This window comes from Sinohyriopsis cumingii, chromosome 6 (assembly GCF_028554795.1).
Source record: "Sinohyriopsis cumingii isolate HCF-2022 chromosome 6, ASM2855479v2, whole genome shotgun sequence".
In the NCBI taxonomy this organism is placed as follows: domain Eukaryota; kingdom Metazoa; phylum Mollusca; class Bivalvia; order Unionida; family Unionidae; genus Sinohyriopsis; species Sinohyriopsis cumingii.
In genome coordinates, this window is record NC_142966.1 from 21,643,461 (window position 1) to 21,660,021 (window position 16,561).

Genomic DNA, 16,561 nt, shown 5'->3' on the forward strand with positions numbered 1-16,561 from the left:
TTCATCGGTTTCAAATTATTAACCCTCGATTTATCATTTGTCGGATAATTTACACAAATAACCGCGGTTACTGGATTCGCTTTTTCATAAAACGAATTGTCAATATCAGTCAGTTTTCCTTGATTGGAATTTTTACTTAGTACTTTTTCCATTATCAAGGACAGGATCTCGTTTGTCATTGATAATCCAAGTATTGTTTGTTTCTGCTAGTACAATAAACTTTAATATAAAAAAAATATTTTTGATCGTCGAGATAATTAGTAATCGTTGCCGCATGTTTGTCGTTCATTGTAGCATTGATAACACCATCGGTGCTGTGCATGATTTTAAACGCCGACCACACATGAGATGCACCAGATTTGTTAAAATCTTCCTTGGCGTGATGAATAGTATTAATCAAAATTTTAATGTTGGATCAACCAGAGCTCGCATCGGTAAGTCGGGGGACATTCTGTCAAGATTAAATCTTTAGAAGGCTTAATTTTAGATAATCTCTCAAATTCATCCATATTATAATTAAGACAAGTGTATATATATATATATATATATATATATATATATATATATATATATATATATATATATATATATATATATATATATATATATATACACACACAATTATTCATAAAAAGAACAAAGGCAGGTGGCTTATGATAGGTTCTGCGACTCCCTTTAATAAAGCTTGTGAAGGCGAATTCTGTGGACTTCACTTACAAAGTGTACGGAGAGGGGAAGATTAGGACATAAACCGTGTCTGAAGTGTGCTGTTCGAGTTAGCGGAAACAAATAGTTGTGTGCAATGTGGTGGTAAAAAAAAAACAGAGAGCTCAAACTCAAAAAATAATATGATAAAAGAATAACACTATTAATGATGATAAAGTTATAAGAAATATAAAAGATTATTTAGCTAGATTTTCAAAATAATAATTTTAACAAATGATATTAGATATAAATGGAGCAAAATGAATATGTGAGAGATCCCATCATCAAGAATTATGAAGCATCTTGTGATCTTGTAATCAAAAACTGTGGACTACAAAAAAACAGTCGTTAATGTCACTAAAATTGGATATCTCATATTCATATTCTTTGTGATAGGTTCATATTTGAATGTTTTAATGGATTAATTTAAGACGGTCTTGTGATCAATCATATGAACGGTGTAAAAATCGATCATAATTTAGGAATTTAAGAACTCTTAACATATCGCCTAAATAAAAAAATTCGGAAATGTTAGTTACAATGATAAGTGCGCAAAAATCGTTTGTATCTACAAATGTAGAGAACGATGAAAAATTAATATTTCAATCGATGTATGCAGCTGGCAAATAGTTTTGTATTTGTAGGTGTTCTATACATTTAATCCCAAATAATGTATCCAGATCAGCATTTTCAAAAACATATAATCAAAAAATAACTTTCCATTATTGTTGAGAGAGATAGCTTCAAGCCAAGGTATCTATGTATACTAATTAGTTAGCTATCTCGATTATATTATCAATTATTTATTTCATCTTTTTTGTCATCATTCAGTAATTAACTAATTATGCTAAAACAGTTATTTTATTATTCTTGACATGTCATTTCTATTTTTGAAGGGGGATGACCCTTGTCTCTTTGGTAGAGTAATTCAGTAGTTACCCCCTTTGTTATTGACAATGACCTCAAGAAAGGATATAACACTGTAGCTTTTTTCTCTGTTGAGTTTAATTTCTTTCCTGATCGTGTTGCAAATAATATAACCAAATCGGTAGGTTCAAAGAAATACAAACAAAGGTATCTTAGCTGAATGTATAACTTAATCGTAAGACTGAGTAATTGAATGTTTTTATGACTTCGTCGATGATATACGTCAATGGGAATAATTCTGTTGGAAAGACAACGCCTATAATCAAGCAAATAATTTTTATTTTATTGACCAATGCTATTCTTTGTTTGATGTTTTTATGAAACATTGTCTTCATTTTTCTGAATTTGTCAGGTTTCTTGCTTCATCTAGATCTTATCTGATAATAAAGAACAAAAGAACAACAAGCAAAAATAAGCCGCACACCATTACGTTTGCTACTTTTAGATCTATTTGTGATTTAGTATTTCATAATTTAAATGATGTGTTTCAACCTTGACTTTGTCAGTACAGAAATATAATTATTAATATAATAACAGAAATATAATTATTCAGCCATGTTTCTAGACAGAAATAAATTCACGCTTTAAATTTACTTTACTGTAGTCGTCCAGTATATGTAACTTTATAATAATTTCTGAAACAGGTATGTGTAGGATGTGTACAGTGGTACAATGGTAGAATGTTGGATTCATATACGCGAGGTCTGGCGATTGAAACCCGTGACTGTCAACTGTCGAAAAGTTCGAACTTCCACAGGAAAAAACACCCTCCCCTACAATATCACCACGTGGTGGGTACTCTTTCGCACTCTCCTAGGGTTGATTTGTGTGTGTGTGTGCGTGTGAAAAATTATGTTGAACGTATATGTATTGTGCCATCCTTAGAATTAAGATTATATGTACTTGTGCCGTCCTTAGATTTAAGATTATATGTCATGACACTATGTGGTATTCCTGAATGAGCACTTGACATAACTGAATCTGTGTTGTGATACTATGTGGTATTCCTGACTAAACCATTGTCATGAGTGAACCGTAACTGATCCATTGTCATGACACTATGTAGTATTTCTGAGTGAACCATTGCCATGTCTGAAACAAAGTTATAACTGTACCATTATCATGACACTATGTGGTATATTCCTGTCTGAACCATTGTCATGACTGAATATTATAAATGAACCATTATCATGACACTATGGCACATTGACACTATTTTTGTATATAGTGTAAATAGCTTAAAACAATGCCGTAAATATTCTACTATTTGTTTTGTGCCGACCTCTGAATTAAGATTGTATGTACGCAGTTATTATGTTTCAATATGTTGTTGTGCCATCCTTAAAACAAAAATTATATGTTGTGTACCGTCCTCAAACGTCAATAATGGCTGAAAAAACGGCCAACGATGATCTAATACGTTTTATTTTAAATATATATATTTTACAACATATATACTATATATTGAATCGCGAAAATAGTAATGATCTTATTTCTGAAATAAAAAAAAATTAATAAAGACGGCATAAAAATTCAACTTGTTCCAGAAAAAATTATTTCTGATTTTGAATCACTGCAAACGCGAAAGATATGTTCATAAAGATTATACAACAAGCTATGTTCCAATCATTGGTTACTGTAAAAGATACGGAAGTTTAAAAATTGGTATCCTTCTCAAGAGTGATCGAAAACTTTAGACCAGAATTAGCTCACGAATACGAAACGAAGAAAATTATTGACACGCGCGTGAGGCAGTTAAAAAGGTTTTTGTCAGACCGTGAAAGCGAAAGTTTTGTTACTAGTGAAAGTGAAAGTGAAAATAGCAAAGAGGAATTTGAAAGTATTGACAACGTCACTGATGAAAATTAAAAGTACGGCAATGTCGTGGTTAATTATCCTCTGCCTTTTATTCTACCTGAGAATTCTTTTATGTCTATAATTTTTTTAATCTTAGTTGAGGTTAATATATTCATCAATTTAATGATATCATATTTTTTATTCAGAAATAGACAATTTTTTTTAAGTTGATCAAATTTAATGCAGGAATCTACATAATTCATAATCTGATCTCTTTCAAACGTGATCTTCATAATATGTTCCCGCCGCAGTTCATTTAATTGTTCCTGCGTCAACATAAAGTCTTCGTTGCCGTGTTCATCAATAACTATGTTAACACTAAATTGTTCTGTATTGACTAGAGACTGTCATTATTGTTCAGATTGCGTTTTCAAGTACATCTTTGTCGTGTATGAAAATTCTCACGTGTTGGTACATTATATAATATCTCTTGATTAAATAATTATTTGTAAAACACTACAAAAATATCTCGTTAAGATCTTACGTATAGATTTATATTGAAAAAGTGTCTACGTAATTCAATTAAGTATCCGGATTGGTCAGTAAGTTTGAAATGCATTCTTGATAATACATAATTATGACATCGCAGATAAACAAGATTAATAGGTTCTTGTTCAATAAAATATCCAGGAGGTACTTGCGGTGTAAATGTATACAGAATATATCCTTGTTCAGCTTGATTTGATTTTTTCAAGATCAATTTTGATAGCTGCCAACAATTGCATCACCTACAAGATTGATTGCGATTCTTGATGTTATATTTACAATTCCTGGTGAAATATGTCTGCCGCCAGCCTATGGATCATTGTTATGTTTGAGAATACCTGCTGGTGGGGCTATTTTTCTCCATGACTCAACAATTTTAAGAAAATTTTCGTTGATAATATTATTGAGTGATAGTATTAGTTCGTCGTTGCAAAATTCTGGTAATATAAAATTTAGTAAATCTGATTCAGCTATTTTATAATGATTAATATATAGTTTCCTGATTTTTTTTTTTTATTTTTTTCCTTCTCCAATGATCTCATAAGTACTGTCATTTATTATCTCAACAATAGTTCGATTAGCATATTTAAGGTTTGACACAATTTGATTTAAATTTGTATTGTTTTTCTTATATCAACTGTTTAGGCTGGAATAAACAGTAACACAAGAAAGATGAAAAACAAGCTTTTAAAAAATACAATAATTTATTTCCCTGGAAAAATTCTGTAACAAAATATGAACATACGGTTTTATAGAATCAAATCCAAAAATAATCCAAGAATAAAATTTTAGTAGTCTTAATAACAAAACGTTCTACTGATTTCACGTTCGAATCCCGACGAAGAATCCAAGATGGAAGACATTGGCGCATGCTGCAATCAGTAGCGTTGAAGTCTACAGGTTTTGTAGAAACAAAAATTATCACTCCGGTTACTGATAGCTGAATAAATTTTTATAAAGAAACTGTCCTGGTTCCATAATATTACATGACTACACGTATTTTCCAGAAAATAAAACAGAATTAATCCTTTCGAATCCAAGTAATTTGAAATAACTCCAAACCACGTAATCTGAAATCACTCCAACCAGCATATCATACAACGAACAATTTAATGACCATACTTCTACAGATTAATTCTCCAAAACATGGGTTATATGGGCTTTGTAAAACGTAAATAATGGTCACGTGATCGTCTTCTAAAAGTTTATAGAAGCAAATACTTGTTACAGCTCACGTTTACCCAATGTGACCCTGCCGAAAACCAATCATTAGTGCTCTAAGAAATAAAAAAATAAAAAAATTGTTGATATCTGAAAGACAAGGTCCCACCATGACCTTAGAAACAGGCAATCATTTTAAAATAAAATAGAACTTTTTTACGAAGTTGCTACAAATTCTGAAACAAGGTCAAGATTTAGATCAACACCTGTTGTTTATAAACTAACAGCCAAGGTAAAGCTATTCTCTAATAAAAGCATCATCTCTAGTGAATAAATTTACATTATAATATCATGTAATGAACAATACTTTTTTATATAAAAAAAATGACAAACAATTAAATTGAAATAAATATATATTAAATCAGATATAATTAAATCAAATATACATAACAGTTTAATGATTTTCTTTAGATACTCCAGGATATAATTTTTAAATAATTGCACTAATGTCGTGGACATAATTATATGTTCAGTTTTAATTTCATGGCCCAGTAATCTGAAATCTCTTTCATGAACAATTTCAGTGTAGGTTTTTCCATTAACATCAATTTCTCTACCAAAATCAGTTACTGAAAATGGTGTTTTAGGAAATATTTTGCCATCAGGAAGTTTAATGACGCCATGGCCACGTATTTCCATATTCTGGATTTGTTATTTAAAAAAATTCGTTTGTGGAAAAATCATCTCGTTGAGGTTATGGTGGTCTTTGATAACCCGGTGAAATTTCAGGCCACCCTAATGATAAAGTTAGCTCATGAACTGTTATAGCTATTTTGGATTCTCTTTCTATTATTGATTTTATTCTACGTTGGAATTCATTATTGATTTGTTCTATTTTGATCTGATATTTTGCCAACTATGGTATACTCGTAATTGTGCTAGTGCGATGTTTTTTTTACTGGAATTGCACTTGGAAAGTTAACGCTAAATTCTGGATTAGTTGAGCTTACCGATATCAGTTGTTTTTGACTGAGTTGTAATAATGACAATCTGCTCAAGTAGCTCGTTCGGAGTTGACATTCTTATTTAAATCATGATTTTCTAAATCAATCACAGTCATTGTAGATTTTAATTATATTCGTGAACTAAAAATCTGATATTTTCCCATCACTAAGACTTGTTGATAATAACGAAGATAATTTGGAGTATGCTAAGGTCGCTGTGTGTAATTTTATTATATGATCATGCAATTATGCATTTGTACACGTGCATATTTTTTTGGCAATGATACTAAGAATACCAGCAATTGCTGTTGCAGCTGAAACACAGATTGTTACAACTGTTGGTGATGTCATTGTTATTGTTGATAATAATACGCTAGTTCAAGCAATAACAGCAGACGGTGCATAAACAATTATGTCAACGATAACTGCACGTCTGCAATATTTCTTTATTTTTATTACATACTCGTCAACGATATTTTTTAATTTTGCTTGCCATTCACATGCTTGATTATATGTATAATGTTGAACGTTGATCGGAATGCTCATTATATTTTATTTAGTAATCGAATATGGTGTTTCAGTCACAAATTCCAGACACCACCAGTAAAACGCTGCGGTTAATTTTTTATCAAATGATTCCAACATAAACGTTTCTTCGTCTCCTTTATTTAACACAACAGACACGGTTCAAGAAAAAATATCGGAGGAATGACGTCATGGATACGTGGTAAATATACTATATTTTGCACCGCTGAACACGGACAGCCTATACACGCCAGTGACTTCTGCGGTATGTTTTACAGTGTTATTTTGCTGTAACCATGTTGAGAATTCTGATGACACTATATAATATCGGCAAGTTCATCTTTAGTCGCGTAATTTAACAAATCAATATCATTTTTTTTTCTTTCTTATCTTTAATAGAAGAAGATCTTCCGAAAATATCAACCATTATACTTTAAGATCTGTTTAAAACGATTACTTGCATAATCGTGCACGACTTTATGAGGTGGTAATGATGATTAAGATATAGCATTGAGTACATTAATTGCTTCACGACCACATCTTGGCGGATCGGTCTGTGTTTATGTTGGTAATGAGGAATACCAAATTGGAGTTTTTATGGTGTTTACGTAATTTATAAATTCTTTTGGTGGAGCCAAACCATACGAATCGAAATAAACAATTTCACGTGGATCTATATTGTTTGGTTATTTTGGTAATTTATCACGCATAAAAAAGCTCTAAAAGTTTTGATATTTAATTGTTTGCACAATCAAGTAGATCAAAATTTGACATTGGAAGAATCAACGAAGTTTTCCTGGAAGTCTCAGACCTTTTCCGTACCGATAAGGGGTTCCTGGTAATCTTAGGCCTTTCCCCCTTTTTATAAATCCCCATCGTGTTGATTTCTTTAAAGCCATTCCAACGGCAGTTCCTTCAGCACCAAGTCCAGCTGTTTTTGCTACAGCGTTAGCTTTAGCGGCTATTAGCGCTGGTATAGCCGCAAGAAGTGGAAATATACCGCATGTTTTAATTGAGTCTTTAATGGAACTCGGAGAAAGATGAAGGTGAACTCCGGTTTTTGATTCTAAAACCTTATTAAAATGTTTGAGTTGAGTCTTGATTAATGATAATTTGTTTGGACCGCCACTAGAAATTTTATCCTTTTTCAGTGTTGCTTTTGTTCCGCATTTACTTGCAAGTGTCAACTGCAATTTTTTCACCTGACCGGAAGTCAGAGTGACATTAATTTGACAATATGACATTATAAATATCATGAGCAATTTAATTACGTTTTCTACTGGAGCGTCAATAACTCATTCGTCCACCAACACTTTCAAGTAACATTTATTTGTCACTGAGTATAACAGCGATTGTTCTATAGCCACCAGCGGGCAGTCGAACTACACGAGCTCGGAAGTGTGTATCAACGACAGATTGCCTGAATCTAAATGTTCCAACGAAAAGTAACAAATTGGATATAATGTTGTGAAATCCCGCTTAGATAGTTGTAAACCTGTGTCAACATTTTGATCACGCCCCATAAATGTCATCAACCGATGATAATCACGTGCAACATGATTTTGTTCAAAATTTAACAAAACTTCTTCAGAAGGTTCTTGATGTCCATTTATCCTCAAAGCAACTTCAGAAACTCTAAGTGTGTCAAAAGCCATTGTATTTCGTTCCTGTGAATCTATTCTAGCATTTTCCTGAAAAGCGATGAATATAGGTCGTGGTGCAGAAACCCCTTGCTGTGATGGTATTTGCCATGTGAATAACCCAGCCGCATTAATTTGAACGCTATCTGTAGTCATTGTCAACCATGATAACACTGATTTACCACCTGAGTTCTTAAAAGCAAGTAGTTTTTCTTCTTCAGCAAGTGATGGCGTCATTACTGGTATCCACAACGACAGTTTTGTTAATATTCCTTTACCAGCATCAACTGCGTTGGGTTGCCAAATTGGATCATTGTCAATGGCTTTTTCACAAGTACCACGGTGTGTTTAGCTCCAAAGATAATGTTTCTGACATTTCTACAAAAGTCAGAGATATGTAATAGTGGAATCACACACGAAAAATTCTCTTCTCCATTTAACATTGATCTACTTGCGGCAAATCCTAAGTTGAAATTTTCGTTCATCGATACAACTTCAGTTCCAGCTGCATTTAGTGTTACGTTATTACTCTCAGGCTGATCAGTAGTATCCTTTGCAAACATCACTGACGGACCAGCTGACCTCGAGTAATCCTCGCTGTATCTTGCCAGACCTAATATCGTCGTAGCAATATCAACATTTTCGATACATGACCAGCTGTATATGCTGGAACGGGTCTATGCGATATTCACAAATAAAGAAGCACCAATTTCTGGCAAAGTTTAAAGAAGTGTGCGTGTTTTGGAAAATGGTAACAATTGGATAGGTATTTTCCTCGTGACGATGTAAAGTGGAGAGTCAGTGCGAGTGTCAAAGACTAAAGTCACTTAAGCTTGTACGGCTTGTAAACATTTCCACTTTAGAAAATGAAAAATATACCAAGTCTTGTCACAAACAGAAATATAATATAGAGGTGTAACAGATTTTGTGTAGATAAAATTCAGTCACCTTTGCAACGCAGCTGCTCTGACTTGCACTTAGGAGAGAAATCACCTTTGTAGGTGAAGCAACAGTGATAAGTAAGAGCAGCAGGTGATGTCTCTTTTGTCGATATAAAGGTTAGTTCCTTTAAAAAATCGGTTTAGTATTTTTCAACAAATAAAATAAAATGAGGAAACACGGGTATCAAATCAGCTGGTGTCATCGTGGTCCACGGCAAAGTAGAAGTGACAGTGACAGACATCGTTGCCGAGCAGTGTTTTCTGGAGTACGTACGTGTCCTACCAGCACAGTACCGTCTATAGCTCTCTTAATGACCAGCAATTTTTTTTTCTTGCCACTTCGCTTTCTTTCTTTGTATGTTTTGGAAGGGTCGTCAAGTTCCAAGTCACAGAAAATAGAAAGACATAAAAAGAAGGAGATATCCAAAGAACGACTCACGGATAGAATATAGACTCCAAAAAGAAAAGTATATTATATTCATACAAAACATTTATTCGAAGTATTACATGGTCTCTATGGCCTGCGCTTTGGTCTAAGTACTATTCGTGTAATACATAAAAATGAAATAAGCATATATGCAACTTATCTAGTTATGGTTTTGAAGACTTTACAATTAAAGTTCATGCCTTCGCAAAAAAACATTTACAACGTATTTACATTTCGTAAAAGAATGCCATTTTTTTCATGCTATAATAAATGTCCATTTTTAATAAAAAAAAAAAAGCTAAAACTAAACAAGAAACAACCAAATAGGACATTCTAAGTGAACACATGACGTTTTTCTTGGATAGTGAGTATGATATAGTTGGATGGTAAGGTGGGTGTGATGGATAGTATTTTTTTTGTAATGTAAGGGATAGTATAATTTATGAGATTTGATCTCATTCTCTTACGTCCTGAACTAACACAGGACGTTTGGTGTGTGTGCGTGTGTGTGTATTTTATGTCTTGTTTGACGTTATCAAACCCCTTTGCTCCTATCAAATTGATTTCACCTACCTACCTACAGTAGCGCGTATTCAGTCCAACTAATTGCAACAGTTACCCAGCAAATGCCCGATTTTGGTCAGCCACTTGTAACATGCTGCCGTTTCCCCATGTCCCTGTATCCAGTGCCGTTACGTCAGTCTTGTTCTATTCCTGTTGACCCTATAGTGCCATTCCAGTGTTAAATTCCCATTGACCCTTTACATTTTCCTTCATTTTCACTATATAGTCATTTGACCCTATAGTGCCTCGCGTCACTACTATTACTATTGACTTGCAAAAAAGTGAAGAAAAAAGAGGGTGGGGGTGCGGCGGGAATACTGTCTTAAAAACAGTACATGAAAGATATAGTATATATGTTACAGCACTTGCCTTCTACTCACAGAACAGACAATACAAGTCCAGCATTTGTTATAAGAAATTGGGTTTTATTGTGCACGAGGTCGGTAAATGGAGATAAATACATTTCTCCTGCTTTGTTACACCCTGCAAATACAATAAAAATACGTTTACTACAACTATAAATAATACCGTCATCAGTGCATTATTGTTCTGCATGTATACATTAATTCCATTTACAGTACATTTAATACGAATAACTTACTACATCATATATTTATTAATTATCCATCCAGAGACATAGTGGACCAGATAAACCTGAACATAAAAATCAGTGTGTATAGCAAAAGTAGAGAGCTGACAGACAAGCGTATGGACAGAATGATAGGCATAAAAAAATATGCAGGTTGATAACCTATCAAAGGTGCTAAAATACGTCAACATACATTCTAGAGAAATATACAGAGTACATATAAAATAAACTGTTTCATTAACCATAATATAAATCTATTTACCTTATCATATGAGACAAAAGTAAAGTCACATTTTCCTTGAAGCAAAAGAACCATTAGGCACTTTTCTTAATGCAATGCCATTTCCAGAACCATTCAGAAGAATGACCACACTAATATGCTGTTCATACCATGCTGTTTATACAGACAAGTAGCAAACTAATCAATCAGAAAGTTACTTACCACTTGTCATACAATAGAACAATCCAGCATGAACAGTAATCAAGGTCGCTTCATTGCTCAGTGAACAAAACTCGAGCAGGTAATCCTGGTTCAAGGTTGCCTAAATGGCTAAATATGTGTAAAATGAGAATAATACAATAATTGCAACTGATGACTTTATTTCACTCATCAATAACCATTAATTACATAAAATAATAAAATACACACTTCTGCCTTATTAAAACATATGCTCCTGCTACATATATTTTACTCTTATGAAAGAAGGTCTTGGAGTAATTTAATTTTTTGTAAATATGCATGCATGCATGCATGTATGCCTATATCTTTGATTTTGTATGACTTTTGGCGGGATGCCTAATTTAATTGTTACCAATAGCCTGAATTGTTCCAATGTGCCGTAAGATTCTATTTGTGCTTTAAGATTGAGATAGATGGCATCACTGTGTAAGTGCGGCGGATGGCAAAAGATATGGGACTGTGAAGGTTAGTTATAAATAAAGCCCAAAATTGTATCAGTGGTGCAAAATTTCACACAACTTTTATCAAATTGCCAACTAAGTATGTCTTGGCTCTATTACAACCGATTAAAGAAATGGCAATTGTATTACTGAGTCTTAGTTTATCTGCCACCCAGACTTACTGACTGACGCTTGACCATTTTATGGCAGCGTTAAAAACCTAATACATATGTTCATCATTGACTTTGCACATAAGGATATATATAGTTCTAATAATATGCAAAATATATTTGTTTTATTTGTTTATCTTCTTTTAGGTCTGCCCACCGTATTTGTATCAAATGCACTGTAGAGGAACTTAGCAAGAGGGTAGTGATGTGCTAATTAAGACTATAACTGAGTTACGTCCCTTTTACTCGCCAACTATTCTACTTCCTATGACCTACAAAAAGGAATTGCTATGAGAAAAGGCTGTTTGTGTATTATTTTCTAACTGCTCAAGAAATCATGTGAGTTGAAATGATTATTTCAGTCGTTCATTTGACACACATATATACTAATAAAAATAGAGGCATGGTAGTCTACTGACATGGAGAAATGCTGATTTTGTAGAGACCGCAACGATAGGTCATCATCATTTGTGAAAACACGAGTGACTAGGGCTAAAATGTACACAATACTATAGAGCATCGCCATTTGTCATCCCAAATTTACTGTAAGTCGTCACGTTAGCTTGAAACCTAACTACAACATGAAAGTGACATGGTGACTACTACATTCCTCACGACCTGCATGACACGTCAATTGATGCAAAATGCATTCTGATTGAGGATGGTAGAGTAAAACGGGCTATCTTAAAGGTTAGACCTACATGTAAGACTAGTCCGACATGCAAGACATAGCACATGTTGATTTTGTTTAGGTGCTATGTCTTACTATCCAAATAACGGCCTTGTATAGCGTATTCCGATGTCGTTGACATCGGAATGAGTATCAAAGTTTCAGGAACATCTCACACGCATGTCAGCCTATATCGACACTCTTCCACTAATTTATGTGTAATTTATATGCTTACTGTGTTGTCTTTATCCTGGCGGAATGAAAATATGATACTAGCAAATGGACGCATTTTTCACGTTCCTTTGACATACATTTGAATTTGTTGCAATGCGACAGTAGTCTAGGTATGCCGAACTGAGTTCTAGTAGGTACATGTTAGGGATAAGTTTCTTGAACAAAATGAACCATTACTTACAGTTCCAATAGGCATAATATATTTTTGTTTGATTCGTTAAAGAATAATATTTCAACATAACCCGATTTCGGTATTCCCGGCTTTCATTGCTTTCGAACCAACTGAAATGTAGGCCAACGAAACTTGAAAATAGGGCCATTTCTTTTGTGAGAATTTGAATTTAAAAAAAAGTCGGCCCATTACAGATTTGCCCCAAGCAAATTTAATTAAGAAATTTTGCCATAACATACTCAGCCCTTTTGGTTATCAATAGTGAGCGTTTGTTTACGCCATTCCCTAATAAAGACTTGACTTAGCAGATGTTCTGTAGAATCAAAGCAGTGGCCATTGTAAACAGTCATAAAATATTAGCATGAGAAGATGAAGTCAATTTCTGCCTCGGAAAGGTGGGTTTCTATAACAAGAATCCATCCGATTTTGTGCTAAATAATCTGATAACGATTGACATGAAAAAATGATGTGGTATCACACTTTATTCACTTGACCACAGTAACAAACTACAAAGCAGTTTACCACACAAAATAACATTGAGGTTCGATTAATTAGGAACAGTTACCAAACTTACGACTTATGATACCGTAATTTAGCTGTTAAATACAACGCGTCGAGTGTCAGATGGCTTCGTTTGATGGGAACACATCTTTTCCAAGCTGAAACTAACAGTCTTCTGATGCTAATATTTTATAACAGTGTTTACAATAGCCACTGCTTTGATCATGCAGAATATCCCCTGAAGTTAAGTCTTTGTTAGGGAGAGGCCATTTAAGGTGGGGGGGGGCAAAGACATGTGCTTTAAAATGTGTTTCTTGCTCTGACTTTTTTATATAAAGGACACTGTGCCATTCCTTTTCTTGCTTTAAATAATTCGCATCAGCTATATTATAACATCTCATATTTCAAATCAAGACAGGTAAAATGTGGCATTTGATAGAAGGTGTTCAGCCACCAGAAAAAAAAAAAAGTTGAATGAGAATGATGAGGAATAATTCTTATGATAGGGAAAAGCGTATTGGAAAATTTCAGAAGAAATGGACAAAAGACATGGAATGGCTGAATTATGACGAGGAAAGGAACATTATGTGGTGTAACTGGTGTACGCAATTTGCAAAAACAAACACACAGAAAACATCCAGTTTTGTTGCAGGTTGTTCAAACTTTAAAATTGAATAGGTAAACGTACTTGAAAGCTGTTTGACATTATTTTGTGAACAGGACTAGTAAAGATTTGGCAGGACTAGTAAATTTCTCAATATACTAGTCCTTCTGGCTACAAAGAAATTTGTGCTAAATTCGAGCCCTGTGACATTTATTGTTTTGGTTGTCAGGGTCTTACTGCCTAAATAATGGCGCTGTGTAGCGTGTTTTGATGGAGTAACATCATAAAAGAAATAAAATTGTCAGGAATATCTCGTACAACTGGCAACTAAAATAACAATGCTTTTCTACAAAGTAAAGTCATAATGTTTTAGTCAGACTTACTGTGATGTCTTTTCTCTCATAAGTTAAAATTCTCACAAAAGAAATGTACCTGTTTTCAAGTTCTGTTGGCCTGCATTTCATTTGTCTGGAAACGGATGAAAGTCAAGAATGCCATAATCGGGTAACGTTGAAATATTATTCTTTAACGAAGTGAATAAAAATATATTATGCCTATTGGAACGGTAAGCTTCATTTTGTTTTGTCAAAGAAACATATCCTCAACATGAACATACTTTGGCATACCTTGACTACCGTTGCATTTCAACAAATTTAAATGTATGTCAAATGAACATGAAAATGCATCCATTTGCTAGTGTCAGATTTTGATTCCACCAGGATAAAAACAGCACAGTAAGTATATTAATTACTTATCAGTTTGTGGAAGAGTGTTGATATGAGCTGCCAAATGTGTGACATATTCCTGAAACTTTGACTACTCATTTCAATGTCAACCGAGTTTGGAACACGCTATACAAACCATTTATTTGGGTACTAAGACATAGCACTAAAACAAAAATAGCATGTGCTATGTCTTACATTGTAGGACTAGATAAGCCCTAAAAATTAAATGATCATAATAATGCATCCAGGGGTGTGGATTGTTCAAGAGAAGTAACTACAAAGCAGCATGCACTTGCTTGTGATTCCTGTAACTCATGGCAATACAGTTTGAAGTACATGTATGTTACAGTCAATTTTAGGTACCAATGTTTTGTTTACAGTGATGGTTACAATATCATTTGCTCCATAATTTTTTTAAATCGTCACTGAAAATGTAGAGAACTCTATTTTAGACTTACTTGAAATTCAGCCTTTGGTGAAATCTAATTAAAACCTTTTGTCTTAATTTTATCAGTTGAATGATAATTAGTATCTATTTGTCAAGGAAATGGGGCTGACTTTACCAGTACAGGGTGGAGTATTCCAAGAAAGAGACAAAATGCTTAAAAACTACTGAGGCAATATGATCATATCTATGGTCCTACCAATGACTGATTTAGTGAATAATTTATTTGTCTTCAGACATGATTTTTCTCCGTTTTAAAGTGTAATTCTGCTTTTCTCCTGAGTTGAATCAGATTTTTTTGTAGTCCATTTTTATATTATCTCTGATCTGTTTTTAAAAAAATGGTCTGTGCAGTCCCATTCTGCAACGACCCTTGTAAATTATTAGTTCCATATATTAGTTAGCACATGACTCTCGTAAAGAGTATTCTGATTGGTCAATGATTTAAATTCATCCAATGAACCTTTGTATAATGGAAACTGATGGCAATGGAAAAAAGAAGCATACTTGCAAAACATGGCATCCCAAGTTGAGAGAGAGCATGACACAAAATGTTTACATAAAGATTTTAAAAAACTTATAGGAATGACTGGAGCGAAAAGTTGACGGAAATTTAGTTGGTCATTTTATATGAAAACTGAATGCTAAAGGACTGGCATTTTATGACCTCTGCGAGAAAGATCTGAATTATGGAAATCATGGTTGGAAGAGTTTGGAACAGCACCTACAAAAGAAGCTGCATATGGAAAAATCAAAGCTCAGAAGGCATCTGAGAAAAGTAAAATAAATTACTTTAAGAGGAAAGATTTCTTGCTTGACAGAACAGATGTAGTACTCTGTCACAATATGTGCACTGCATGTCGCCAATACAAATACCAGCTTGAAAGGAAAAAAGCTTTCATTGACAAGGAAAAGAAATGATTGCACATTGACAGACCTACCAACTCTTATGATTTTGCCATAAGCCTTACGAAAATTACCCTTAAAATATGGACTTGTGGCATAAAAGCAAAAACTACAGAAAAATGATCATTGCCGAAAAATCCTGAAAATTTGTTCATCCATGCTTGATTTGGATCTAGGTTTCATATTAGTAGTGAAATTTGTCAGGAAACCAGACTAACTTCACAGCAGCACATCAGACACTTTAATCTGCACCTATTTGTTCATGCGAATTGTCTGCATGATCAAACTGTTGATCATATAATTATTTTTAAAAAGTGTCATCCAGCAAGTGATGCATCTTTAAGACAAAAGGGAAAATAAACCTCTTGAAAAGTGTTAATAATCAACACAGGAAAAATAAAAAGGAAT

General features: G+C 33.6%; 1 protein-coding gene across 6 annotated transcripts in view; it reads left to right on the forward strand.

Moving 5' to 3' along the window:
* Window positions 1–12,156: 12,156 nt before the first annotated feature.
* The window catches only part of LOC149796476 (intermembrane lipid transfer protein VPS13D-like), a 360,667-nt gene continuing 356,262 nt past the window's right edge, over window positions 12,157–16,561 (forward strand). For all 6 annotated transcript variants that reach the window (XM_089961181.1, XM_089961184.1, XM_089961183.1 and 3 more), the window contains exon 1: window positions 12,157–12,235. The gene's annotated coding sequence lies outside the window, so the exon portion shown is untranslated. The remainder of the gene's footprint in view (window positions 12,236–16,561) is intronic.